Source organism: Brachycentrus maculatus, unplaced genomic scaffold (assembly GCF_059751285.1).
Source record: "Brachycentrus maculatus isolate JH-2025_06_01 unplaced genomic scaffold, ASM5975128v1 h1tg000065l, whole genome shotgun sequence".
Classification (NCBI taxonomy): domain Eukaryota; kingdom Metazoa; phylum Arthropoda; class Insecta; order Trichoptera; family Brachycentridae; genus Brachycentrus; species Brachycentrus maculatus.
This window is the reverse complement of record NW_028280819.1, coordinates 2,439,546-2,467,450: the sequence shown is the minus strand read 5'-3', so window position 1 is coordinate 2,467,450 and position 27,905 is coordinate 2,439,546. Positions and strand designations below refer to the sequence as shown.

Sequence of the window (27,905 nt, the reverse complement as noted above, 5' to 3'; positions counted from 1 at the left end):
TGTACGCTGATCGCAGATAAGAAGCAATTTCCTACATTGTTTTTTGACATCTCAACATAGATGAAGAAGAATATAGAAGTCTGGGCATATGCGGGGCTGACGACTGTGAAATTCTGGTTAAGTGATCACTTTACACACGTGTAACATTCACCAATTCTACCCATTATTGACAAGCACACTACTCACATTCTTGGAATGAAATCGATGAATGTTACACGTGTCTAAAGTGATCACCAGCATATGACGGTCGTCAGCCCCGTAAATGCCCAGACTTCCATGTTTTTCTTCATCTTTAATGAGATAATACGAAAAATAACTTATTTATTGTAACTGCAGACAGTTGGTAGAATTCCATATTGAATTGTTGGGTAATATATCCAAAATAAAACAAGGTTTATTTGATTGAATTCTACATTTATTTATGTATATGTTAATTAGTGACGCGTGTCGTCTTCTTGGGACATATAACTCCTTTAATAAGAGATAAGTATTTGGACAAACTCAAAATGTTGTAAAAAAATGCGGCATTAAAAAAGTACAGGCCGGAGAGATAAAGGTAGAATACCAGTGATCTTCAAGGACAGCATCAAAGTTACACCAATTTACACTTCCTAGCTTACAAGTTACACGGCCAGGAGTTAGGACTCGTGATAAGTATTATTAGTTATCCAAATTAATTTCCATTGTCGCTCGCAGACTTCTGCCAAGTTACATTATCATCATTTGAAAGTGGTACGAGTTTTGCAAGGCCCGGGGCAGAATGAGGGTTAAATTTTGAATTAATTAAACATCATACCGACCCGCAATAAATATCCCAAATAAGGACACAAGGATATTTCGGCTGTCCAAACTCAAAACACAGTAAGGGACAATTTTTTGTAGTAGGTTTTTTTTGCATTTTTGTACTAAGTAGATTCTACTTAGTCCAAATATGCAAAAAAAAACCTACTGCAAAAATATTGTCCCTTACTGTGTTTTAAATTTGGACAGCCGATTTGATGATGAAGTTTAATACGGGCAAATTAATAAATAAAATATAAGGGGCAAATCAAACCACCCGTACAGACTTTTCTTAAATGAAAAAAATAAAGATGTGAAAAAGTCAATAAACCCTTAAAAAAAGTCACCATCACACCGCTTCCCCGCAGGGGTAGGCAGAGAGAATAAACGCAATACCAATATGTCTTTTCAAACCATCTTCGCCTCTTCCACATTCATGAACCTCCTCATGCATACTCGCCGAATATTCCGACTGACCACGCCCTAGTATTTGAAATACTTGATCATGCCAAGTTTTTCTCGGTTTTCCTCTACTGCTATTTCCAACTAAATTTCGCCTGATGTTTTTTACTGTTATTTCATACCCAAACCAACTCAACACACCTTACTTAATTTTATCGATAAAGCTTATCTCAGGCATGCGTTCTTTCCTTATAGCACCATTCGCATATATCGTTTTGCCGCACATTCGTTTGAGAGATCGCATTTCGACTGCATTCAACACGTTCAACCTTCTTTTTTCAACTCCATGCTTCACTTCCACACATTAGGGTTGGAACCAGGACTCCATTGTGCACTAAATCCCAAGCGAAGAATTCGCTGGTATTGGTACGTAAAGTCAAAATTTGTGTAAAATTTTGAATGCGAAAATGGGTAGAGTCTTTGTCTTCTTTTTCTAATCCTTTTCCGCATGCAGTGTTGCATAGGGCACTGCATCTTATCGACATAGTGTCATCTTGATCGTTAATAGCATGAAGGAAAAGGTGATAGTCGAACATAGAAAGATATGTCCGATAAAAAGAACCGATATCTTTAAAGACATATTTAAGGTTGAGTTAAATAAAAAATAAAAAACAAAAAGTTGAATAAGTTTTACGAAATAATAGAAATAATGTCTTACCTTTTAGGAGTTTTCTTACAAAGCTGTTCAACGAATCCTTAAAAACCTAGAAAAAAAAACAACACATGAACTTTAAACACTGCTGTAAAAAATCGAATACCTTAATATTCATAAGAGGAAAATAATGAACGTCGGTCATTACTTCCTCAGAGGAAAAAATGTAAATTATTTTGCCAGTTACAATGTGATGACGTCAGATAAAAAAAAGACTGCGATGTAATCTAAAGATTTGCATAACGTTTGTATGAGGAATCGAGGTAAAGGAATTTTGAGTTGTGACGTTGATGTCGTGAACGAGCGACCAAAAATGCATATTATTTTACCTTCTTGACATCTCAACAAAGATGAAGAATAATATCGAAGTGTGGGTATTTAAAGAGCTTACAATTTGTCATGGGCTGGTTATGTTAACACGTGCAATATTCACTCGTCTACCCATGATTGACAACCACACTACTCAAATTTTGTAATATACATATGATCAACACATGACGTTCCGTGATTGAGTTCACAATAGCCATCTGTAATTGGATTATTGTTGGTCATTTCACAAGCTTTAAAATGGATAATAACGAAGTTTGTGCTTCAAATGTTGATTTTTATTCATATTTATAATAATAATAATAATAAAACCCTTATCCGCACCCTAATGGTGCATAGGGCACTGCGTCATATAAACGCAGTGTTATCTTGATCGTTTACACATGAAGGAAAGGTGATCAGCCCTCCGCTTCAGGTACCAGTCCAGGGTAATATTGAATAAATATGACAGTGAAAAAATCACTAATATTTATTTTTACCCCCCTTGGGAATCGAACCCGGGACCTCCAGAACGGTAGCCGAGCGTGCTGACCATTACACTACGGAGGCGGACATTTGTCTGCCTCCGTAGTGTAATGGTCAGCACGCTCGGCTACCGTTCTGGAGGTCCCGGGTTCGATTCCATAATTATAAACATGTTATTTTTTACAATTATATGTAAAAATTCAATGAAAAATATCGCACATACTCGCCAAGTAACAAATAATATACAACATTTTGGTGTGTCCAAATATGTACTAGTTCACAAATTTGGATTTAACCACTAGGGAGTTATTTTTACATTTTTTTGACATTTTAACATAGATGAAGAAGAATACGGAAGTCTGGGTATTTACAGGGCGTATGACCGGTCATAGGCTGGTTTAATCCAGATTTGTGAACAAGTATTTGGAAACACTCAAAATTTTATAAGTAAAACTTAAATTTAAAACAAAACTGACATTAGAACACATTTTACTTTATATTGCATTATCCTGTTTTGACTAATGTGCAAAGGCAAACAGTCGCTAGTTAAAAACAGTAATTTTGAGATAAACGAGTTTCTTGTTAACTTAAAATGATGCTTTTTGCCAACACATGTATCAAATGAATACAATTTTGCGGCTATTTGGAAAGTGAATATCTCGGTAAAGGAAAGAGATAGAGCAAATCTGTGATTGTATAAGATAGAGGCCAGATATAAGAATGCTTTGAGCCGTGTTTAGCCAAACAGCCGCAAATTGAGTTACGGCTAGTTGCCTGTACACATTAGTTAATAATTTAATATTAAAATGTTATGATAAAACCGATGCTTTCTAAATACATACATTCACTTATTTATTTTTTTACAAAAATGTTAATAAAATTAGTATATAACCACTCACCGAGATTTTTACGTCTACCGGTTTCGAGACGTACCCGTCTCTTCGTCAGGACAATCACTAGCACAGCATGCAAACAATACTACCCTTCACCACCATAGCACCATTTACACACTCAAAACTACACAAAATGTCTAACACATGCGATTTTTGGTCGACCCGAAGACCAACATGCACTATAGTGCATGTGTAGTGACCCGAAGACCAACACGCAACATGCACTGGTCTTCGGGTCGACCAAAAATCGCATGTGTTAGACATTTTGTGTAGTTTTGAGTGTGAAAATGGTGCTATGGTGGTGAAGGGTAGTATTGTTTGCATGCTGTGCTAGTGATTGTCCTGACGAAGAGACGGGTACGTCTCGAAACCGGTAGACGTAAAAATCTCGGTGAGTGGTTATATACTCATTTTATTAACATTTTTGTAAAAAAATAAATAAGTAAAAATGACTAACCACAAAGTAAATGCTTTAAATATTAATAATATTGAGAATAACATACATTCACGTATATTTATAAAACGTCTATTTTCCATTCATCTTGTTGAGCAATCAAGTTTCGCGTTGACCTATTCCAGTGCCTTCTCGAGTAATAAGCTACTTAGTAAAAAAACAAAAACCGTCTCGAGCGATCACATGTGCTCTCTCTTGCGACTGATTTCCATACTATTACTCGGCGGCCTAGCAATGGCTCCCATAATATGTGATCGCGCACGGACCATTGTTTGGAGACATTTTTAGACCGCAGCTGATGAAAGTGCATTGCGCGGATGCATAATATTTATATCTCAATGAACGCTTGCGCAAGAGACAAAGGCCTAAGAATAATGACGGCCTCGATAGCATATTGCACTAGTGATTCTATCATACAAATGATCTGAAATGCACCGAAACACGTGTCACAATAGATTTTAAGAAAAAGTGATAGTTATAAAGTAAAAATTAAAATATTATTTTTTGACATCTCATCAAAGATGAATAAGAATATGAAAGTCTGGGCATTTTCGGGGCTGACGACCGTCATAGGCTGGTTTAATCACTTTAACATTCACACGTGTAACATTCAACAATTCTACCCATTATTGACAATATGAAAATAGCTCCTGTAATTGGAGATAATCCAGATGTTGTGAACAAGTATTCGGACATACTAAAAATGTTGTAAAAAAAATAAAAAAATAAAAATTGATAGATTTTTACAAATCCATTAGCCGAATTAATTAACGATTAGTCAGTTTTGTTTTTAAAAAATCTTTTTTTTAATATTTATTATATACCTATCAGCGGAAGCTAAACTGGCAGTGCACAACGGAGTCCTGGTTCCAACTCTAATGTATGGAAGTGAAACATGGAGTTGGCAAAAGAAGGATGAAAGTAGACTGAATGCAGTCGAAATGCGATCTCTCAGAAGAATGTGCGACAAAACGATGTATGATAGATGTACGAATAGTGAAATAAGGAAGGAATGCAAAGCCGAGATAAGCATTATCGATAAAATTGAGAAAGGTGTGTTGAGATGGTTTGGACATGTAGAACGAATGAGTGAGGAAAGAACGGTAAAACAAATTTATGAGGCGAATGTTAGCGGGAAAAGAAGCAGAGGAAGACCGAGTAAAACATGGCACGATCAGGTATGCCAAATACTTGAAAGTGGTCAGGAGTCGTAACAATCGGCGGGTATGTATGAGGAGATGCATGAACGTGGAAGAGGCGAAGAATGTTTGCAAGGACAGAGTGGTGTGGCGCTCTATTCTCTCTGCCTACCCCTGCGGAGAAGCGGCGTGATGGTTAGTTAGTTAGTTAGTTAGTATTACCAACAAACATAACCAACAAGTGTAAGTCCCTCTCCAAGCACACGATCTCAGTCTCTTTATTGAAGAGAACTGCGTTTATAATTTTAATATTATAAGTACAAACGTTTATAAAATTATTTTTTGTAAAAACATTTGTAACATGTTGAGATGTCAAATGTAAAAAAAAACCCTAAGTGGAGAAACCTAGATTTGTGAACAAGGATTTAGAGACACTCAAAATTTTGTGAGTATTAAACGTATTTTTTATTTCTCTTTAATGAAATTATCACATATCGCCTACTCCTTTTAACAAAGTCATATATCAATAAATTGATTTTTCAGGAGATCGTTTTTAAAGTTTAAAAATATAATAAAATGTATTAAAAATAAATATCAAGCCGCTCATTGAACTTTTAACTGTGCAACAAATCTTTTTAGGTAAAACCTGAATGTTTTTTCTCCATTTCAATAATATTTAGTATATTTAAAAAAATAATTAAACAATACCTTTCCTTCAAAATGCAAAAACAAGACCACATCCACAAAGACTATTTGTCAGATATTTATTCCCCTTAGTTCGCGTAAATTTAAAAAAATTGCTTAGATTATTTATAGAAGAGACAGATTTAAGCTCCTTTTTCTTTTAGCACATGATCGCTAGCTTTTTACTTTTTTACTTTTTCATATTTTTTATGTTTTTAAGTTTTTAATTTTATTTTTAAAAAAAATTGTTTGCTGAGAGTCATGCATTTTTTGTATTTTATATGAAGTTTTTTGTATTTTGTATCAACTAATTCTAATTAGAAACCTATACCCTGTACTATGACTATTTATTTTGTATACCCACACACAGGCCATGCCTTTGTGGGATCTTTTTTGTATTAATTTTTATATATTATTAATATTTTTTGTATTTGAATTTATGCTATGTAATGCAAAAGAATTTAAAATAAAGAAAAAAACACTTTCTGCCCTGTAGCGGGTAAATATAAAGTTTAAAATATGCCGCTTTTGCTGGGATATATGTAGTACATGTTCTGGGCATTCCTAAAACATGCACAGCTGAAAGTTGACGATTTTTGATATATGACGTTGTTGAAAGGAGTGAGCGATAAATTAATACCTACATTTATCATCAATTAATACCAATATACATCATTAACATATAACGAACATACGTAAATGGTTAATAACCCAGCAATATATATTAATATTATTTAATGAGGAGGAATCTCTATTGAACCCTTTATGGTGTGTGATATTATGTAAATACCAAACCATTTACTTAGCATTAATTATACGTATTGATAATTGAAGGTTAAACAGCTTTATACGTCAAGAAACGTACTAATGATATTGTCAACGATTCGCTTTAGGTATCATTAAATGCGTCGACATTAGAACACACATTTGAGTAATAGCGGATATATCGTAGTCATACAGGAGAAAATGACCCAGTGCATTTTGTACAAGTACGTGATCACTGACAATATGATATCTTACTAGCTTAATATTGCCCTGAAAAAAATCCCAAAAGATTTAAAACTTGGAAGTATAATATATTGCCTTTTTAAAAATGACTGACTGCATTCATGTTTATTTTCTTGCCAAGCAAAAGTGATTTAAATGGCCCTCCTGAACATTTTACGTTTTGTTAGTTGGTCACTTTCTCCTGTACGACTACGATATGTAATGGAATATATATAACTACTACCTCCAAGTAAAATTATGATCTCATCACTGCAGAATAAAAACACAAGGTAATTATATTAAATAACATCGTAAGTACCCGGCCACGCGTTGCTGTGGCTCAGTGTGGTTAAAAAGAAAATAATAAAGAGTTTATACAAACACAAGCGTATTCTGATGCGCTATAACAAAATTTCTAATTGATTGTCTAATAACTTCAGGAGATATAAAATGTATATTTTTCACAACATTTTGGGTGTGTCCAAATACTCGTTCACAAATCTGGTTTTATCCGCTGAGGTGTTAATTTTTTAATATTTGAGATCCTAACATTGATGAAGAAGAATATGGAAGTGTGGGTTCTACAGGCCTTATGACCTTTCATATATTTTTAATATTTGACGCATTTCAACAAAATGCTAGTATTGATGGCATAAAACCACACGCTGATATTATAATCTACCTGATTCGAGGCGTACCCGTCTCTTCGTCAGGACAATCACTACACCAGCATGCTAACAATACTACGCATCTCTACCATAGTCCTATTCACACACTTACAACTATACAAAATATAAATATGTGCTGCGCTTCATGCACCAGTCCAGGGTAATATTAAATAAATATTAGAGTGAAAAATAACCAATATCAATGTTCCCGTGTTCATAAAAGTGAGATCAATTTTCTATTTACCCTACTTCTATTCCTGGACAATAAATATCAATATTCTGCGAGTATACTAAAAAATGAACTAATACTTTGTGATAAATTAGAGACACTTGGAATCCATGTTTTGGATTCAAATATTTTGCTAATTAACTTAAAAATTGTACATTTTTTAAAAACCATTTGAATAAAGCGAATTGGGTAATGATTAATGGTGTTGAAAAGATAACTAACTAACTAACCATCACGCCGGTTACTGCAGGGGTAGGCCGAGAGAATAGAACCCCACACCACTCTGTATTTGAAAACATTATTCGCCAATATATATATATATATATATATATATATATATATATATATATATATATATATATATATATATATATATATATATAAATATATATATATATATATATATATATATATATATATATATATATATATATATATATATATATATATATATATATATATATATATATTGCATTATATTTTTAAAATTGCCTTCTGACTTGTGTTTATGTTTTTCCAACAATCGCTGCCAAAGTGCTAAATTTCTAAACGTCTCGCCGCACACACATGTCGGGTAAACTGGTTGCCGATACTAAGTATACCAGTCGGCATAAGGAATCACTTTCGATTTGTGGCGTAAACAGTTTTACTACTACTGACTACCACCGGTGACCGACTCGGCTTGGAGCAGGGGTGCGCAAACTTGGGCCAACTCGACCCAGACGTAGCACTTATCAAACATTACAACATTTTGAGTGTGTCCAAATACACATCTTCAAAAGAGTGCACTTTTTCACAATTTCTTAGTTCTTATTTTCAAACATTTGTCTGTCCATACTTCATATTTTCAAGCATTCGTTTGTAAACTAGGCGAAACAACTGTCACAAAATTGATTTTCATGTGTTTTTTTTGTGACCCAAAAAAATCAGTGTTTGATTTAAGATTTAATACATACATTTATATGGAGTTCTACAAATTGAACGCCAAATCTTTAAATATATAAATACTTCACATTTTATTACTTTTATATTTTTTTTACTCTCACAATTTTGGATTATGTCCAGGAGGCATTTTTCATATCTCAACATTTTATTTCATTTTTATTTATTTAATATAGTTCCATTCTTTCTTATAAGTATTTTTTATAATACAATTAATTTGCTTGACATTGCTCCTTCTGACAATCTTGAAATTAGTTACGCTAATCTCTCCAATAAAGAGACTAAACTCTTGTGCTTGGAGAGCGACTTACACTCATTGTTTATTGTTTATGCTTATGAGTGATACAATGGTGTTTTTTTTTTTAATTTTATTTTGTGTGTGTCTGTTTTATATTAATATGTTTCAACTAATACGTGTCACGAGATTGATCAATATACCTATACATAAAAATACAAATTACAATTTATGATTATGTGACTGCAAAATAAAAAAAAATCAAAAATCTTTTAAGAAATCTCACAATAAAAAGTGTGCGACCTCTGGAAACTTTTAAAAATTGACACGCAAGAATGCCGTTACTTAAAAATCCCCGACATAATCAAAATCAAAATTACTCTAAAATTAGACTTGAGTCATTGGCGATAATTTGGGCAGTGAAATAAAATATTTATATTATTTAATCACATAGCCATTTTAATTTGCGCATTTTCCAAGCGAAAATTTACAATCAGTTTTATTTATGTGCGCAATGCTCGTGTGCGCTTTCTTTCTGTCACCAAATTGACAGAACGTATGAAATGGGTACACCATCCCTGGTGTTAGTAGGTACAGTAAAATCTCGATATAACGGACCAATAAGTGGAGGTGGTGTCTGTTAAAACCGAAAATCCGTTATATAAAAAATGAGTTTAAAATAAATCAATTTTAAAAAAAAAATATGAACACTGTATTTAGATATAAATAAACAATATAAAACACAAACAAAATTCTATTTATTGTCTTCGGACACTAGTCGTGAAGTGACGTTGCTATCAGATATCGAGGCGCTTGCTTTCAGTTATTCTGCTTTGGAAAAGTTTTGATTGCACATTTGAAGTTTTGAGACATAATTATAAAAATTGTTTACACGCGGCGACAATTGAATGTAAAATGTAAATATGAAAAGGACGTATTTATTTTGTTAACATTTAAGAAAGAGAGAATGAAAAATATTTATTCAATATATAATAGTTAGTCTTTTTTGTACAATTTCTATACGTTCCTACTTAACACAATCTTATAATTTTAGTTGCGCTGAGCCTCTCCAAACAAAATACAGCTCTTGTGCTTGGAGAGGGACTTTTTTCTTATTTTTTTCATGATATGTTATACATTTCAAAAATATATTACTTGGAAAATCATTTTTATGCAGTGAGAGGGAGTTATCTTGTTTAGTTTTTGTGTCTTTTATATTATTAATTTCTAAAATTAGGGTATTGATCGGATATTTTGTCCGTTATATTCGAAGTTCGTTGAAAAGAGGTCCTCTATATCGAGGTTTTACCGTATTATAAAAGTGGATTTGTGTTTGTTCTGTGTTGTGTTATGCAAGCTGCGAACGTGCAAGAATACGAATCAGCAACAATCGTTGAGTAAGGCCACCATCAAAATAAACAAGTAGAAAAGAGAAAACATCTCAGAGAATAATCATATTCTAGATACATTTCGTATAGTTGCTATGGCAACATTTCGCAAGAATTCGCCAGTTGATGCTGCCCGTCCATAGATAAACATTATACATTTCGCTCACTCCTTTCAACAACGTCATACTATGTATCAAAAAACTTGATTTTTCAGGAGATCGTTTTTAAAGTTTAAAAATACAATAAAATTTATTAAAAATTAATATCAAGCCACTTAATGAAATGAACTTTTTACTGTGCAACAGATCTTTTAGGTAAACCTGGATGGTTTTTCTCCATTTGAAAAATATTAAGTATGTTAAAAAAATAATTAAACAATACCTTTTCTTCAAAATGCAAAAACAACACTTTCTGCCCCGTACATTTTCTGGGCATTCCGAAAATATCCTCAACTGAAAATTGACGATTTTTGATATATAACGTTGTTGAAAGGAGGGATCGATTTGTAGTATCTAGAGTCGATTATTGTAACGGTATATGATCAACCAAACAATAAAATGTCTCGACTGCATCAGTATTAAGGCGGTATATTTCGATAGCCCGCAAATTAATTTTAACAGGAAACTAACTAACTAACTAACCATCACGCTGCTTCCCCGCAGGGGTAGGCAGAGAGAATAGAACGCCACACCACTCTGTCTTTGCAAACATTCTTCGCCTCTTCCACGTTCATGCATCTCCTCATACATACCCGCCGATTATTACGACTTCTAACCTGACCGCTTTCAAGTATTTGGCATACCTGATCGTGCCATGTTTTTCTCAGTCTAACAGGAAACATTTAACGTTATTAATTTTTTTGCTTAAAACACCGTTTTTGTATTGAATAAAATAAGTTTTTCTTCGGAATAAAATGCTTTTAAAAATTAAAAGTTAGTGAAAGGTAAGAATGTAAAAAAATATATAAAAAAATATTTTTTCAATATGTATTCTGAACAATAAGGAAAATTACAATAATCCAAACTTAAGTGCTATATATCCGGTTCCTATTTCAATAAATAATTTTTATTAAGTTTCACGTTTTTTATTGCGTAGTCCGCCAGACGAAATTTCAGTTATTAAGGGTTTAGGTAGTATTTTACGAAAATGGAGGTGTTTTAAATATTCAATATTTTTTTCAATATCAGTTTGTTATTTCAGGCATATTGTTTTTTAAACTCAATATATTAAGATAAACAAGATGTACGTTACAAATATTCAAATTCAATGTGTACATACATATTATACAACACTTTTATTTGTTGACATCTCATCAAAGATGAAGAAGAATATGGAAGTCTGGGCATTTACGGGACTGACGACCGTCATAGGCTGGTTTAAGTGATCACTTTACACACGTGTAAGATTCACCAATTCTACCCATTATTGACAACCACACTACTCAAATTCTCGGAAGTTCTGTATATATGAACCAATTTAGAAACCTTGTTCTTGAATCACTAGTAATTCACTAGAGACATCTATTGGTGAGATGTAAAGAAGCTTTTTACTAAGCAGAAACTCTTATATTAGTACGTAAGGTCCGAATCCTGAATTATAATCACACACATGAGAAACGACAGAAAATACCATTTTCATTTTTATTATTTAAGCTTTTAATTTGACCAGACAATTTATTTACACACTCAAAATGTTATTCAACACTATCGTATAATATATTTTCCTTCTCTGCTGCACCGTTTAACGCTGAAGGTTGGCAATCATCACGGCAATTTTCACTTTGTCTGCGACCGCTCAAAACAATGACAAAGCGCTACAGTGGAACCGCTTTCCGTGTTGTTAGGGCAGGATATACGTCTTCTTGCTGTGCTGCATTTTACCTTCGACTCAACCTTGCGAATTGCCTTGTACACATGTCACAAACGAACATCGTAGAAAAATGCACTCACCAATTAACAGTAGAATCCAATGTAATTGACTGCATTTTAAACAAAGTTCATACATACAGTATAAGTATACATTTAATTGTTTTTTGTTAGATTTTAAATATGACCTCGTAAGGCGAAACAGCTATCGCAAAAAATAAATCAATTCAGTAGAATCAAAAATCAAACTTTTAATTGAATTATTAGTTATGGAAGTATACGAAGAAAATGTCCGTCTCCGTAGTGTAATGGTCAGCACGCTCGGCTACCGTACTGGAGGTCGTGGGTTCGTTTCCCAGGGGAGGGGGGTCAAATAAATATATACATATATAAGTGATTTTTTCACTCTAAAATTTATTCAATGTTAACCTGGACTGCTACCTGAAGCGGAGAGCTGATTACCTTTCCTTCATAATTTAATGATCAAGATAACACTGCGTTTATATGGTGCAGTGCCCTATGCACCATCGGGTGGGGATAAGGGTTTGAAGAATACATTGAAGAGACACTTAATAATCGAAAACTGCATTTGTGTGACGTCAAATTAATTGATATTAATTAATGGATGACGATTATTATTTATTTATTATTACTGCACAAAGGATGTTATCACAGTTGTCATGTCGTGTGCATTTCTGCCTCGTTCTTTATGCTCCGGTATTGATGCATGTTGAGCCTAATTCCAAACCAAGCTATATTAGTTTTTTTAACTCAACCCAAAAATAGCAACAACAGAAAAAAAATTTTACAACATTTTGAGTGTGTCCAAATACTTGTTCACAAAATCTGGATTGTCTCCAATTACAGGAGTTATTTTCGTATGATTTTTTTTTGACATCTCATCAAAGATGAAGAAGAATATGGAAGCTGGTTTGAGTGATCACTATACACACGTGTAACATTCACCAATTCTACCCATTATTGACAACCACACTACCCAAATTCTTGGAAGTTTTGAAAATGAACTAATTTAGAAAAAATTATATGAACCAATTTTGAAATATTTCTCTCTATTCTTCTTCTTCTCCGTCTTAATCCTCATTGCTGAGGGTTGTGACCCTTGCAGAAGCAATGACTCTTCTCCAGTTATCCCTTGACTGCGCTGCACGTAGCGCTCCAATCACTGAGGTGCCTGCTGCTGCCTTAATTTGATCGGTCCATCGTGTGGGGATCTTCCTCTCCCTCTCTTTCCCTCCAGGCTACCGATCACAACTAGTCTTTCCAGGCTATCCTCGTTGCCACGCGCAACGTGTCCAAAGAACTGGAGAATTTCTCTCTATATTAAGCTTAATTACACTTTAACTCCTATAATTGGAGACAATCCAGATTTGTGAACAAGTATTTGGACACACTCAAAATGTCGTAAATGTCTAACATAATTACTTCACTGCAGAGTTTTGACGTATTGCTACAAACAAACAAATAAAAAACGAACAAACACGTGAAACGAACCTTAACCCTTAATGGTCCAATGTCGAATCTCATTCGACATCGATTTTTTCCTCTTAGGTCCCATGTCGGATGTTATTCGACATTTTTTTCATCATCAGTATTATTTACTTAAATGCCAAGCTTAAATTTTTGTCACTCGTATCTATAACAACAGTATGTGGAGCAGAGGTCAAAATATTTTTTTTCCTATTGGAATATAACTGTCTACCTACTTTTTATTTTTATTTTGGAGGACCGGAAAGTGTTAATAGCTTATTTCTGCGCAATTTTCTACGGAAAAAAACGGACGAAGAAAGCGAGAAGCGGCCAAGACGAGGCGGCATTTTTCACAAATGAAAGTGTCGCCTTCAAACATGGAAATTGGACTTGTGGATTCCGTTTTCGCTGCCGGATCCGCGGCCGCGGCGAATGCTAATGACCAAAACTATTGTAACAGACTACTAAATGAATAGAGAATAGATATTTGCATAATCGAAAGTGAGGTCAAAAAGCGAAATATCGAAATTCAGCTTCATGCGTTCATTTTCGTAAAACTCGAAAAGCAGACGATGGATCTACTTGAAATCTTCACAAACGCGCCCTAATGTTGAATCAACTTAATAAATATGGCTTTTAGAAATGAGTAAGATATCGCTCACTCCTTTCAAGAACGTCATAAATAAAAAATCGTCAATTTTCAGTTGTGCATGTTTTCGGAATGTCCAGAAAACGTGCTATATCCCAGTTAAAAAGTAAAATTTTTAACTTAATATTTACCCGCTACAGGGCAGAAAGTGTGGTTTTTGCATTTTGAAGAAACGGTGTATTTTAATTATTTTTTTAATATACTTAATATTTTTCAAATGGAGAAAAAACATTCAGGTTTTACCCAAAAAGATCTGCTGCACGGTAAAAAGTTTAATAAGTGGCTTGTTATTAATTTTTAATACATTGTATTGTATTTTTTTACTTTAAAAACGTTCTCCTGAAAAATCAAGTTTTTTGATTTATGACGTTCTTGAAAGGAGTGAGCGATATCTTACTCATTTCTAAAAGCCATATTTATTAAGTTGATTCAACATTAGGGCGCGTTTGTGAAGATTTCAAGTAGATCCATCGTCTGCTTTTCGAGTTTTACGAAAATGAACGCATGAAGCTGAATTTCGATATTTCGCTTTTTGACCTCACTTTCGATTATGCAAATATCTATTCTCTATTCATTTAGTAGTCTGTTACAATAGTTTTGGTCATTAGCATTCGCCGCGGCCGCGGATCCGGCAGCGAAAACGGAATCCACAAGTCCAATTTCCATGTTTGAAGGCGACACTTTCATTTGTGAAAAATGCCGCCTCGTCTTGGCCGCTTCTCGCTTTCTTCGTCCGTTTTTTTCCGTAGAAAATTGCGCAGAAATAAGCTTGCGCAGAAGTACAGTTTTATGTAGTTATTATACAAAGTGAACGATGAATGATAAGGATTGTGTTTTAAAAAATATATATTTATCAGTAGCCTAAGAAAATTCTTCTTTTTAATCTAATTTTACTTAGTTAATACCACTATTTCTTAAAATCTACCGCGACTTCGGCTGTCCAAATTCAAAACACAGTAAGGGACATTTTTTTGTAGTACGTTTTTTTTTTGCATTTTGGACTTAGTAGATTTTACTTAGTCTAAAAATGCAAAAAAAAATGTCCCTTACTGTGTTTTAAGTTTGGACAGCCGACGTGTTTCGGTGCATTCCGCATCATTTTTAAACACCGTACTAAGTAAAACTTAAATTAAAAATGGATGGATTTTACCACAAAGTGATTGCTAAATCAATTGATGAATCTTGCCTATTATGTACAAGGATTTATAGCATATTTAGTTGATATATCTTAAAATGATGGGGAATGTGTATAGTAAATAATTAACGAATCAGGTTGATCCCTAGAAATAATACAGAAAATACAATGGATTCAATATCTTATATCAATCAATAAGATTAGTTTTATATTACCATACCACAAAGTTTACAATGCTTTTAATATGGAAAATACTAATTGTAATAATTTTAAACCAGAAGCATAGGCGGAAAAACAAGAGGAAGAAAAATAAATTTAAATTCATGGTTTATTGTGTCCGTAACATCCTATGTCCGCCTCCTTAGTGTAATGGTCAGCACGCTCGGCTACCGTTCTGGAGGTCCCGGGTTCGATTCCCAAGGGGGGTAAAATAAATATAAGTGATTTTTTCACTGTCATATTTATTCAATATTACCCTGGACTGGTACCTGAAGCGGAGGGCTGATCACCTTTCCTTCGTGTGTAAACGATCAAGATAACACTGCGTTTATATGACGCAGTGCCCTATGCACCATTGGGGTGCGGATAAGGGTTTTATTATTATTTTTATTATTTAACATCCTATTGAATAATAATTGTGAAGGTCCCCATCAAAACGTTATATTTCAATTATTAAATGAATTTGAGTAATCAGGAATTCTAGCTTGTTAAATTTTTACGTTTTGGTGCGATTTAATGATTTCATATTGGTTTAACACAGGATTGGTCACGTTTTGTCGCAACTTTAATTAATATTCCTATAGAATACAGTAAACAGAACAGATTTGCATTTAATGGATTTTTTCGTGCAATATTGAAATTGTAACTTTTTGGTGAGACCTCCACAATTATCGTGTATGCACCTCGACTCGTGATGTCGTGATTTTTGTACAACCGTAAAGATTTCACAATGGATCATTTTCAGACGGGAGGAATATCTAATTTAACATACTCAACCTATAAAGGATTATATTAGACTCGCTTTGTGTTTATAACAGCCGATGTAATCAATATTTCCATTCGTCATTTTCGTTTGGAAAATTCGCCTTCGCAAAAACGTCGATTTTTGTAAGTTGGTGATGAATGGCGTCACAGAAACGATGGACTTATTTTAATATTGGTGACATTGCTAAATTATTGGCGGCTCTATTTGTTGATGTCTATGGTCCACCCTTCCACCCCCCGTTCATATTATATCACAAACGGTAGTGTAGTGGTAAACAAACAATCTACACTACTAATATTATAGCTATTAAAAGCAGATACATTTTGGGATACGCCGCAAAACACACCCGATGACGTATAGCGGTGTCCGTTTTTCATTTTATTCAAATATCTAAAGTTTAAACCTTCATATCTCCCTTATTTATCTACAGATTTCAATAAGAATCGTACCGATAGTCTTGTGATTTCTCATATTAATTTATTAGCCAATAAGCCAACATCATGAGAAAAATCCATTGTACTTTGATAATAACTGTGGTGCATATCGCTCACTCCTTTCAAGAACGTCATAAATAAAAAATCGTCAATTTTCAGTTGTGCATGTTTTCGGAATGTCCAGAAAACGTGCTATATCCCAGTTAAAAAGTAAAATTTTTAACTTAATATTTACCCGCTACAGGGCAGAAAGTGTGGTTTTTGCATTTTGAAGAAACGGTGTATTTTAATTATTTTTTTAATATACTTAATATTTTTCAAATGGAGAAAAAACATTCAGGTTTTACCCAAAAAGATCTGCTGCACGGTAAAAAGTTTAATAAGTGGCTTGTTATTAATTTTTAATACATTGTATTGTATTTTTTTACTTTAAAAACGTTCTCCTGAAAAATCAAGTTTTTTGATTTATGACGTTCTTGAAAGGAGTGAGCGATATGCACCACAGTTATTATCAAAGTACAATGGATTTTTCTCATGATGTTGGCTTATTGGCTAATAAATTAATATGAGAAATCACAAGACTATCGGTACGATTCTTATTGAAATCTGTAGATAAATAAGGGAGATATGAAGGTTTAAACTTTAGATATTTGAATAAAATGAAAAACGGACACCGCTATACGTCATCGGGTGTGTTTTGCGGCGTATCCCAAAATGTATCTGCTTTTAATAGCTATAATATTAGTAGTGTAGATTGTTTGTTTACCACTACACTACCGTTTGTGATATAATATGAACGGGGGGTGGAAGGGTGGACCATAGACATCAACAAATAGAGCCGCCAATAATTTAGCAATGTCACCAATATTAAAATAAGTCCATCGTTTCTGTGACGCCATTCATCACCAACTTACAAAAATCGACGTTTTTGCGAAGGCGAATTTTCCAAACGAAAATGACGAATGGAAATATTGATTACATCGGCTGTTATAAACACAAAGCGAGTCTAATATAATCCTTTATAGGTTGAGTATGTTAAATTAGATATTCCTCCCGTCTGAAAATGATCCATTGTGAAATCTTTACGGTTGTACAAAAATCACGACATCACGAGTCGAGGTGCATACACGATAATTGTGGAGGTCTCACCAAAAAGTTACAATTTCAATATTGCACGAAAAAATCCATTAAATGCAAATCTGTTCTGTTTACTGTATTCTATAGGAATATTAATTAAAGTTGCGACAAAACGTGACCAATCCTGTGTTAAACCAATATGAAATCATTAAATCGCACCAAAACGTAAAAATTTAACAAGCTAGAATTCCTGATTACTCAAATTCATTTAATAATTGAAATATAACGTTTTGATGGGGACCTTCACAATTATTATTCAATAGGATGTTAAATAATAAAAATAATAATAAAACCCTTATCCGCACCCCAATGGTGCATAGGGCACTGCGTCATATAAACGCAGTGTTATCTTGATCGTTTACACACGAAGGAAAGGTGATCAGCCCTCCGCTTCAGGTACCAGTCCAGGGTAATATTGAATAAATATGACAGTGAAAAAATCACTTATATTTATTTTACCCCCCTTGGGAATCGAACCCGGGACCTCCAGAACGGTAGCCGAGCGTGCTGACCATTACACTAAGGAGGCGGACATAGGATATTACGGACACAATAAACCATGAATTTAAATTTATTTTTCTTCCTCTTGTTTTTCCGCCTATGCTTCTGGTTTAAAATTATTACAATTAGTATTTTCCATATTAAAAGCATTGTAAACTTTGTGGTATGGTAATATAAAACTAATCTTATTGATTGATATAAGATATTGAATCCATTGTATTTTCTGTATTATTTCTAGGGATCAACCTGATTCGTTAATTATTTACTATACACATTCCCCATCATTTTAAGATATATCAACTAAATATGCTATAAATCCTTGTACATAATAGGCAAGATTCATCAATTGATTTAGCAATCACTTTGTGGTAAAATCCATCCATTTTTAATTTAAGTTTTACTTAGTACGGTGTTTAAAAATGATGCGGAATGCACCGAAACACGTCGGCTGTCCAAACTTAAAACACAGTAAGGGACATTTTTTTTTGCATTTTTAGACTAAGTAAAATCTACTAAGTCCAAAATGCAAAAAAAAAACGTACTACAAAAAAATGTCCCTTACTGTGTTTTGAATTTGGACAGCCGAAGTCGCGGTAGATTTTAAGAAATAGTGGTATTAACTAAGTAAAATTAGATTAAAAAGAAGAATTTTCTTAGGCTACTGATAAATATATATTTTTTAAAACACAATCCTTATCATTCATCGTTCACTTTGTATAATAACTACATAAAACTGTACTTCGCGACTACCGGCTTCGGAATTACAAATCCATCATCAGGGCACGATTTTCAGATGATGGCATGATTATTCCGAAACCGGTAGTCGTCCTTCGTCGTCTATGTTGAAATGTCAATATAAATAAATCCTAAGTGGACAAACCCAGATTTGGAGAACAAACATTTGGACAGACTCAAAATGTTGTAAACAAAGTAAGTTTGCGAGAGCGTCGTCGTTCGTCACTCGAGCGGCCAAAGGTGAGAAGTTCGCAATCCAAACAATTTAATTTCTCGGCGTGTTTGAGGGCGTCGCGATAGTTGCATCACGTCGGATGTGATAAATAGTCGCGTCGCTTTTTCAATCGGCAGATAATTCCGGTACGGATTCAAAACGCAATCCGGTCCGCAAATAACTTTCACGCAAAACGAGACACTCCGAATAATAATAAACAGGCATACAGTAATGCCCCGCGTAACGCTGTTCTATCCAAACATTTTTTGTTCAGTGATTCACCGAGGAACCGAAAAATGTTTTTTTTTTATTACTAAGGGATTTCCTCATATTTATTTGGACGCGTGTGTGACGTGTCGTCTCCTATCAGTTTATACCGTTTCGGTCGTGTGTCAGGTATGTGCATTTCCAATAAGTTTATATCGTGGTGGCAAAAAGCGTCAAATCTAAAATATGCAATTTTGACTCAATGATGCATACTATAAGTTTTTAACGTCCTATAAACTGGCAAAGTAGTTTGAAATGTCGTATATACTTACTTTTAACCCTTACCCGCACCTAGTGGTGCATAGGGCACTGCATCAAATTGACGCAGTGTTATCTTGATCATTACTTACATGAAGGCAAGGTCACTCTTGCGCTTCAGGAACCAGTCCAGGGTAGTATTAAATAAATATTACAGTGTCTTGCCCCACACACGTCTTTAGATCCCTGCTCATCCATACATGTTTTATCTATGTTTAATGAAAAATAGAATAATGAAGATTGTTTTTCTAGGTTGAATGAAATAAAGCGCAAATAGGTATCTGCTCTCTCGCGAAATATCTGATTTTGCTTTAAATCGTCTAAAATAAGTTTTCTAATTGAAACGACAAAACTTTTAGCCCAATTTACTGACAGCTTGTCTTTTAATTTGGGGCGAAGTATATTAATTTCGACAGAAAGAAACCAGGTTACTTGAACAACAATAAAAAAATTGACGGCAGTGAGTGTGCTATGATTTATTTTATTGTTATGTAAATACGTGTGACACTCTCTAGTAATTCACAATACGAACAAATTTATGAGAGTAATTTTTATTTTTATTTACAGCAGGAACTCTATAATCCGAACGCCGAAAATTTATCCTCTGTTCGGACTAGTGGAGCGTTCGAATTACAGTACAGCGAATCTGTGAGGTATTTTTATCAAATAAAACAAAAATTTAATGTAAAATTTTAAACGTAGATGTAACTTTTACTTCACCTTTACAAAGGAACATTAACTCTTTGCGCCCCGGCCGAAAACTCAAAACTTCCCCAGTGCCCGGCCCATTTTTGTCAAATTTCATGTTTATTTAAGGGTTTTTTAAAAGTGTTATAATTATGAAAATGGTGGGTTAAATCAAATGAAACTTCTGGCGTTTATTTGAAACACTTTGATAAATCATCTTTGTTTGGTAAATTTGCCAACATTGGCCTTTATGGAGAGTTATATTACGATGCACACAAACTCCTTTTTTTGTTAATAGATTTATATTATCAACTGACACTTCGTGATGGAATTGCATTTTTAATATATTATTAGATTAAAACCTATATTTTTAGCTTTTCCACTTTATTTTTATTTGACCAGCGATTGGGTTTCGTCGTTACCGACATCATCAGACTGGTCCAGTCTGATGTCGGTAACGACGAAACCCGGTCGCTCCTTTTTTTGTGCTTTGCTTACACTTTGCAGGCTTAAATTATAGATATAACCAGATCCTGCTTCATACACAGTACTACTAAACTAGCAAAATACATAAGCAAGGATACCATACATTATTTTTGTTTATACAGATACAGATTTTTTTTTAAAAAAAGATAAATTCAGGAGCGTATTCGTAAATGAAATTTTCCGTCAAAATTTCAAAGCAATCGGCGAATAACATTTTTTTTTAAAAGATTAAATATTTAAACAAACGAATAATTATATTTTTCATATAATTTTTTGACATCTTAACATATATGAAGAATAATATGGAAGTCTGGGAATATGCGGGGCTTCCATATTATTCTTCATCTGAGATGTCAAAAAATAATATGAAAAATAACTCCTATAATTCAGATTTGTGAACCAGTATTTGGACACACTCAAAATATTGCAATTTATATTTTTATATGAGTATTGTATATAGATATTATCCATAGGTCAGACGAGTCCATTTATTTGAGGACCACCGAATACTGCCTTTGGGCAAATTTTCAAATGACCCTGCAATAATGTTGTAACAATCTTTAAAATTGTAATGAATTAGCCAAATTTAAAATCAAATAGACAATAAAATATTAACGAGAATAATGATCGAGTAATTATTTATTAAGTGCAAGTAATTCATTACCCATTGATCATTACCCCTAAGCATAATATTATTGAAATACTCCTTGTTACTGACGTTTATAAACGTAATGACGTAAATAAAAAATTGATAGGGGGGGGGCGTGAATAGATTCTAATTCGTCATTTAGAAAATTCAGTTTATATCTGTCGTAAAGCTTGTTGTTGACCAGTTGAAAAAAATTAGGTTTGAATAGTTCAGAATATGTGTCATTAATTTCGGAAGATATGTTATCAATAATTTGGATGAAAATTCTTTTGTATTCCGTACGACCACACGAAACATTTCATCGTAAGCGGGGGGCAGTATTGTTTTGAGATGCAACGACATATTATATTTGATCAAATTGCGATTAAAAATCCGTACTCAACCAGTTATGAAATTCTTTTATCTTATTGCTGCAGTAACCCACGTCGATTTGCGGTTTTTGTATGATATTTACGGTTTTTTCAAATATTATGTGAGATTTTTGATTCATTAAAGTGGGGCATGGTACAAATAAGGTTGGGAAACACTGATTTAAACGTTAAATTACACAGCTTATTGTTAAAAAATTAATCAAATACTTAATAACGATATACATAAAACAATATAATAAAAATAATGCGGAAATATATTATATTATAAATATTGTTCTTTGGTAACCTAGGCCGACAATCTCTCTAAATGAATGTTACAGTACCTGCCTTTGGCGGGTCGTAAGCCCTATAAATACCCAGACTTCAATCTTCATCTTCATCTATGTCGAGATGTCAATATAAAAAAAACTCCAAAGTGAGGAAACCTGGATTAGTGAACAAGGATTTGGACACACTAAAAATGCTGTGAAAAAGGCGTTTCATTTGTCGTTCTTCTAATTTTTCGAACCCTTATCCGCACCCCAATGGTGAATAGGGCACTACATCATATAAACTCAGTGTTATCTTGATCGTTAGCACACGAAGGAAAGGTAATCAGCCCTCCACTGCAGGTACCAGTACAGGGTAATATTGAATAAATATTAAAGTGAGAAAATCACTTATATTTATTAGACCTCCTTCTGGAAATCGAACCCGGGACCTCCAATTAGTAATTGATAAAAATTGTTAGGATATTTAATAACTGAATGAAGAGAATTGTTCATATATATAAATATCGTTCTAGCAAACAAAGTTTTCTATAAATGAATGATCAATGGGCTTATTTGGGAGATAAACTTAATACCTTAACGTAAATATGAGAATTCGACTTACTGTATTAATTCTGTACAAATACATATATTAGTACATAAACAGTTCTCTACTCTTTCTAATTATATGCTCCTCTTATATTACAATTTCAAGCTAATTAGCTTAAAAACAAATTTGAGTAATATGTTATCGTATTATTGTTGACAATTATTATTTCAAATATTCCGAAGCACTTTGATTTGTCACTTTTCAATATGTAATTTCACAACAGCAAAAAACAATTCCAATCAATAAATAGGTTGATATCAATATATGTTCAGTTATAATACTACTACCATATTTCAGCATATCGCTTACTCCTTTCAACAACGTCACATATCAAAAAAACTTGATTTTTCTGGAGATCGTTTTTAAAGTTTAAGAATATAATAAAATGCATTAAAAATAAATATCAAGCCACTTATTGAACTTTTTACTGAGCAACAGATCTTTTTAGGTAAAACCTGAATGTTTTTTCTCCATTTGAAAAATATTTAGTACATTTAAAAAATAATTGAACAATACCTTTTCTTCAAAATGCAAAAACAACACTTTCTGCCCTGTAGCGGGTATATATTGAGTTAAAAATATGCCGCTTTTGCTGGGATATAGTACATTTTCTAGGAATTCCGAAAACATGCACAACTGAAAATTGACGATTTTTGATATATGACGTTGTTGAAAGCAGTGAGCGATATGTCAACCGACATATATATTATGTTAATTCATTTAGAGTGCTATTTATTGTAAAAATCTAGTTACTTATAGCATTGGACCCTAGATATTATCAGTTAGTCAATTAGTCAAGCAATGTCACTTTACCCATATGGAGGTATTCAACAACATATCAGATTATCAGAGATTTGAAAATGACTACTTAAGAACTAATTAAAAACAAACGAATCGAGAGATTAAACTAATCCACATACTACCTGACAGGATGACAATAATTCTTAAAAATGGCCAGAAGACAGGAGATGAAATGTCAAAATAAAACTTTGATTCGATTAAGAAATGTCGCGCACTCAATACGGTATTTGTAAACACAAATAATTTGTTTAAAAACACTCTCAGCCACGTTTATCACATCGTAATTTAATAAACTACACCTAATTTATTTCTCTGCACGCCTAATATAACGGTGAAAGGTGGGTATCTGACGTTCGAATGCAAACAAAAGTTTAAAACATAATTTTAAATAATTAAAACAAAAGAATACGCGTGTGTACTTGCTAATATTCTTAATTTGCAAACAATAATTGCCGTTGTACCCCGGTAACGTGTTGCATTAGTTCCGAACAAACCTTGCGCCCTAAAAATATTGAAAGGCAGTGGTACTTACATAGAAATTAACACAATTTTAGTCAATATCACGTCTCACTGATTCACAACAAGCACAAGAACTCGCACATGTTTTTATACGTTCAAGCACTTCTGATTGAACAAAACAACTAACATTTTATTGTCCTCATGTCAATCCGGGCGAGAAAGCAATTTCCTAAACATCTCGCGAACAGCTGCTGTTGAACACTGTTGCAGGATAGCCAACAGTTTGACCGCAGATGACAACTAACTTGAAGAATCTATTTATCGCAGATTTCTTCTTTACCGACATTGAGCACGGCCGGAAAACCAACGATTACGAAAACAAAAGCTTTGTATTATCTCTCATAGATGGCAGTCATTTTCAAATAATAACTTCTGGAAACAAATATCGACAACAATAAAAAAGTTTTTAATGTGAGATTTATTTCGATATTTCAAACCAAATACTGGGTAAATTTCTCTTATCATATACATTTAGCCCTTTCCTATTTTAAACCCCCATTTAGGGTCATAAACAAAACCAAGTTAAAAGTGCCGCTTAATTGTTTTAAATATTACTTATCTTACAAATTAGTTAATGGGATACAACGCAAACATAGAATGCAATAACCAGCCGACACCACCTTTTCACGCCCTTTATTAAAATACATTTTTAAAATATTATTTTTTGACATCAGCCAGAAAACACTATTTTCATTTTTATTATTTAAGCTTATAATTTGACCAGATAATTTATTTACAATATTTTGAGTGTGTCCAAATACATGTTCACAAAATCTGGATTATCTCCAATTACAGGAATTATTTTATTTTTTAATTTATTTTTTTATATACATACTAATAAAATAGTTTCTGCTCAATAAAAAGCTTCTTTTCATCTCACCAATATATGTCTCTGGTGAAGTTTTAGTGATTCAAGAATAATGATTGAAAATTGGTTCATATACATAGAACTTCCAAGAATTTGTAGTGTGGTTGTCGATAATGGGTAGAATTGGTGAATGTTACTGTGTGTAAAGGGATCACCTTAACCAGCCTATGACGGTCGTCAGCCCCGTAAATACCCAGACTTCTATATTCTTCTTCATCTTTGATGAGATGTCAAAAAAAATCATACTTTATAAGCGTCTCGTAAGTAAAATAATTCTAAAAGAATCTTACACACATTTCACGAAGGTGTATTATAAGACATCTCACGCTTCGATCGGCTACAACAACTGCTATGGGCGAAGTGATCTTACCAGCTCGCAACGAGCGCACTAAATTTGGCGAGCGTGACTTTGCTGTTGCGGTCCGATGACGTGGAATGCTCTTCCCCCAGAAGTTAGAAATAGTGAGAGTGAGATAATCTTTAGAAAAAAAAACTAAAAACGGATTGTTTGCTGAATCATTTCCTCTATCGCCCTTCCCTCAATTCAATCACAGTAAAAATCCTTTGAGGTAGTATTTTACGAAAATTATTTAACGCTATTTAAATTGTCCAAACTTATTGACTGAAAAAAGTCCTCACATTATAAAACCAATCATTAATAATCCTTACGGGTCGTAATGTCTGTAAATCCCAAGACGTCTATAATCCCATCTCAATAAACTTCTTTATCTATTATTTTTTGACATCTCATCAAAGATGAAGAAGAATATGGAGGTCTGGGCATTTACGGGGCTGACGACCGTCATAGGCTGGTTTAAGTGATCACTTTAAACACGTGTAACATTCATTAATTCTACCCATTATTGACAACCACACTACTCAAATTCTTGGAAGTTCTGTTTATATGAGCCAATTTAGAAACCTTGTTCTTGAATCACTAGAACTTCACTAGAGACATCTATTGGTGAGATGTAAAGAAGCTTTTTACTAAGCAGAAACTCTTATATTAGTATGTGAGGTCCGAATCCTGGATTACAATCACACACATAAGAAACGCCAGAAAATACCATTTTCATTTTTATTATTTAAGCTTATAATTTGACCAGATAATTTATTTACAACATTTCCAGCGCGTCCAAATACTTGTTCACAAAATCTGGATTATCTCCAATTACAGGAGTTGTTTTCATATTATTATTATTATTATTTTTTTTTTTTTTTAATAATATGAAAATAACTCCTGTAATTGGACATAATCCAGATTTTGTGAACAAGTATTTGGATACACTTAAAATGTTGTAAATTTCTGTATGTATGTTGAGATACATATAAAGTCATGATATATTATGTTGTTTACCCGCAAGATTTAATTCTCTTTCTTCGTGAGATAAACCCAAGAAAAAGACTTCGTATATCCTTCACCAAGATATAATATTAGCTTCCCCAATTCCCCATTATACTTTCTTCTATTGTATCTTCCTCACAAATCATAAATTAATCATCGCTTTATCCCCATTCCTCCCTTAACAACCGCAGCCCTTCCTAATAAACACAACAATTCCCTCCGAACAACCTTCACGCAACTTTTCGTATAAATAGCGCGAATCCAGGGCGGAGAGGTCAGTATTCCGCCTACAGCGGAGCGAACACCGCCCATGTGAGTTTTGCACGGAGAGTCTACAAGCCCTAACTTCGCGAGTCTCAATTATTCAAAAGTAGGTGGAAATTATTAATATTTTGGGAAAACTCGTAAGGATGTTAATAAAATAATAGCTGATTTTTCTGGAAAACGTAGTTTATAATGAATCGTATCATTACATCAAACTTTGTTTATAAAGGAATTACAATCACACTGAAAACTATTTCATTCTGAAAACATTTTAACAATATATTAGAGGTAACAAATTTGAAAAATCACATGGTCATATAACGATTTTTGAGTATGAGAAGTTTTTTTTTTAAAATACTTATTAATAGTTTTATTTCTTCATTATTTTAACTTAATTCACTATATTGTCTTCAACTATCACAAGACGGGTTTTCCTTGCTTATTTTGATTGTCTTTAAACTAATTAACGAAAACTATTTATCGATTTCTAGTGATAAAAGTATATTATTTAAAAAAGCAAAGATTTTTAATTTGTTTTAATCTTGTTACAAGAATTATTTCCATTATAAAATATCCTATTCTAGTTACGCTGTGCCTCTCAAAAAAAGCACTAAGCTCTTGTACTTGGAGAGGGATTTACAATCAATACTTATTTATTGCACTTTATTATGGATATATTGCATTACAATTCAAAAATGGCTTTTTTTCATTTCTCATGTAAAATCGGAATTTACCAATAACTTATAATTTTTTTTTAATATCCGTAGGAGACTATTATAATGGTTATTTCTCAAACATTTACATACTTTTAATTTAAGATTTACTTGGTTAGTACCACTATTTAATAAAATCTGTTGTGACACGTTTTTCGATGCATTCCGCATCATTTTTAAACACCGTATAGATTTTAAGTAATAATAGTAATATTTACTAATATAACTTAAATTGACTGCCGAAGCATTAAATAAAATTATTTACACATTTTTAGAATTTCATAGTGTAGCTTTTTGTTGCACAGAAATTATTTTGTAACATTTTTTCGTAATTCAAATTATACATGTATTATTAAATAAATAGGAACACG

The 27,905-nt window shown here is 33.1% G+C and overlaps 1 protein-coding gene across 1 annotated transcript in view; it reads right to left on the bottom strand.

The window, feature by feature from the left end:
- LOC148311446 (uncharacterized) overlaps positions 1-24,542 on the bottom strand; it is a 143,626-nt gene extending 119,084 nt beyond the window's left edge. Inside the window, exons 1-2 of the mRNA XM_088256748.1 lie at positions 24,358-24,542; positions 1,901-1,946 (exon numbers count right to left, since the gene is read on the bottom strand). The gene's annotated coding sequence lies outside the window, so the exon portion shown is untranslated. The remainder of the gene's footprint in view (positions 1-1,900; positions 1,947-24,357) is intronic.
- Positions 24,543-27,905: the final 3,363 nt, after the last annotated feature.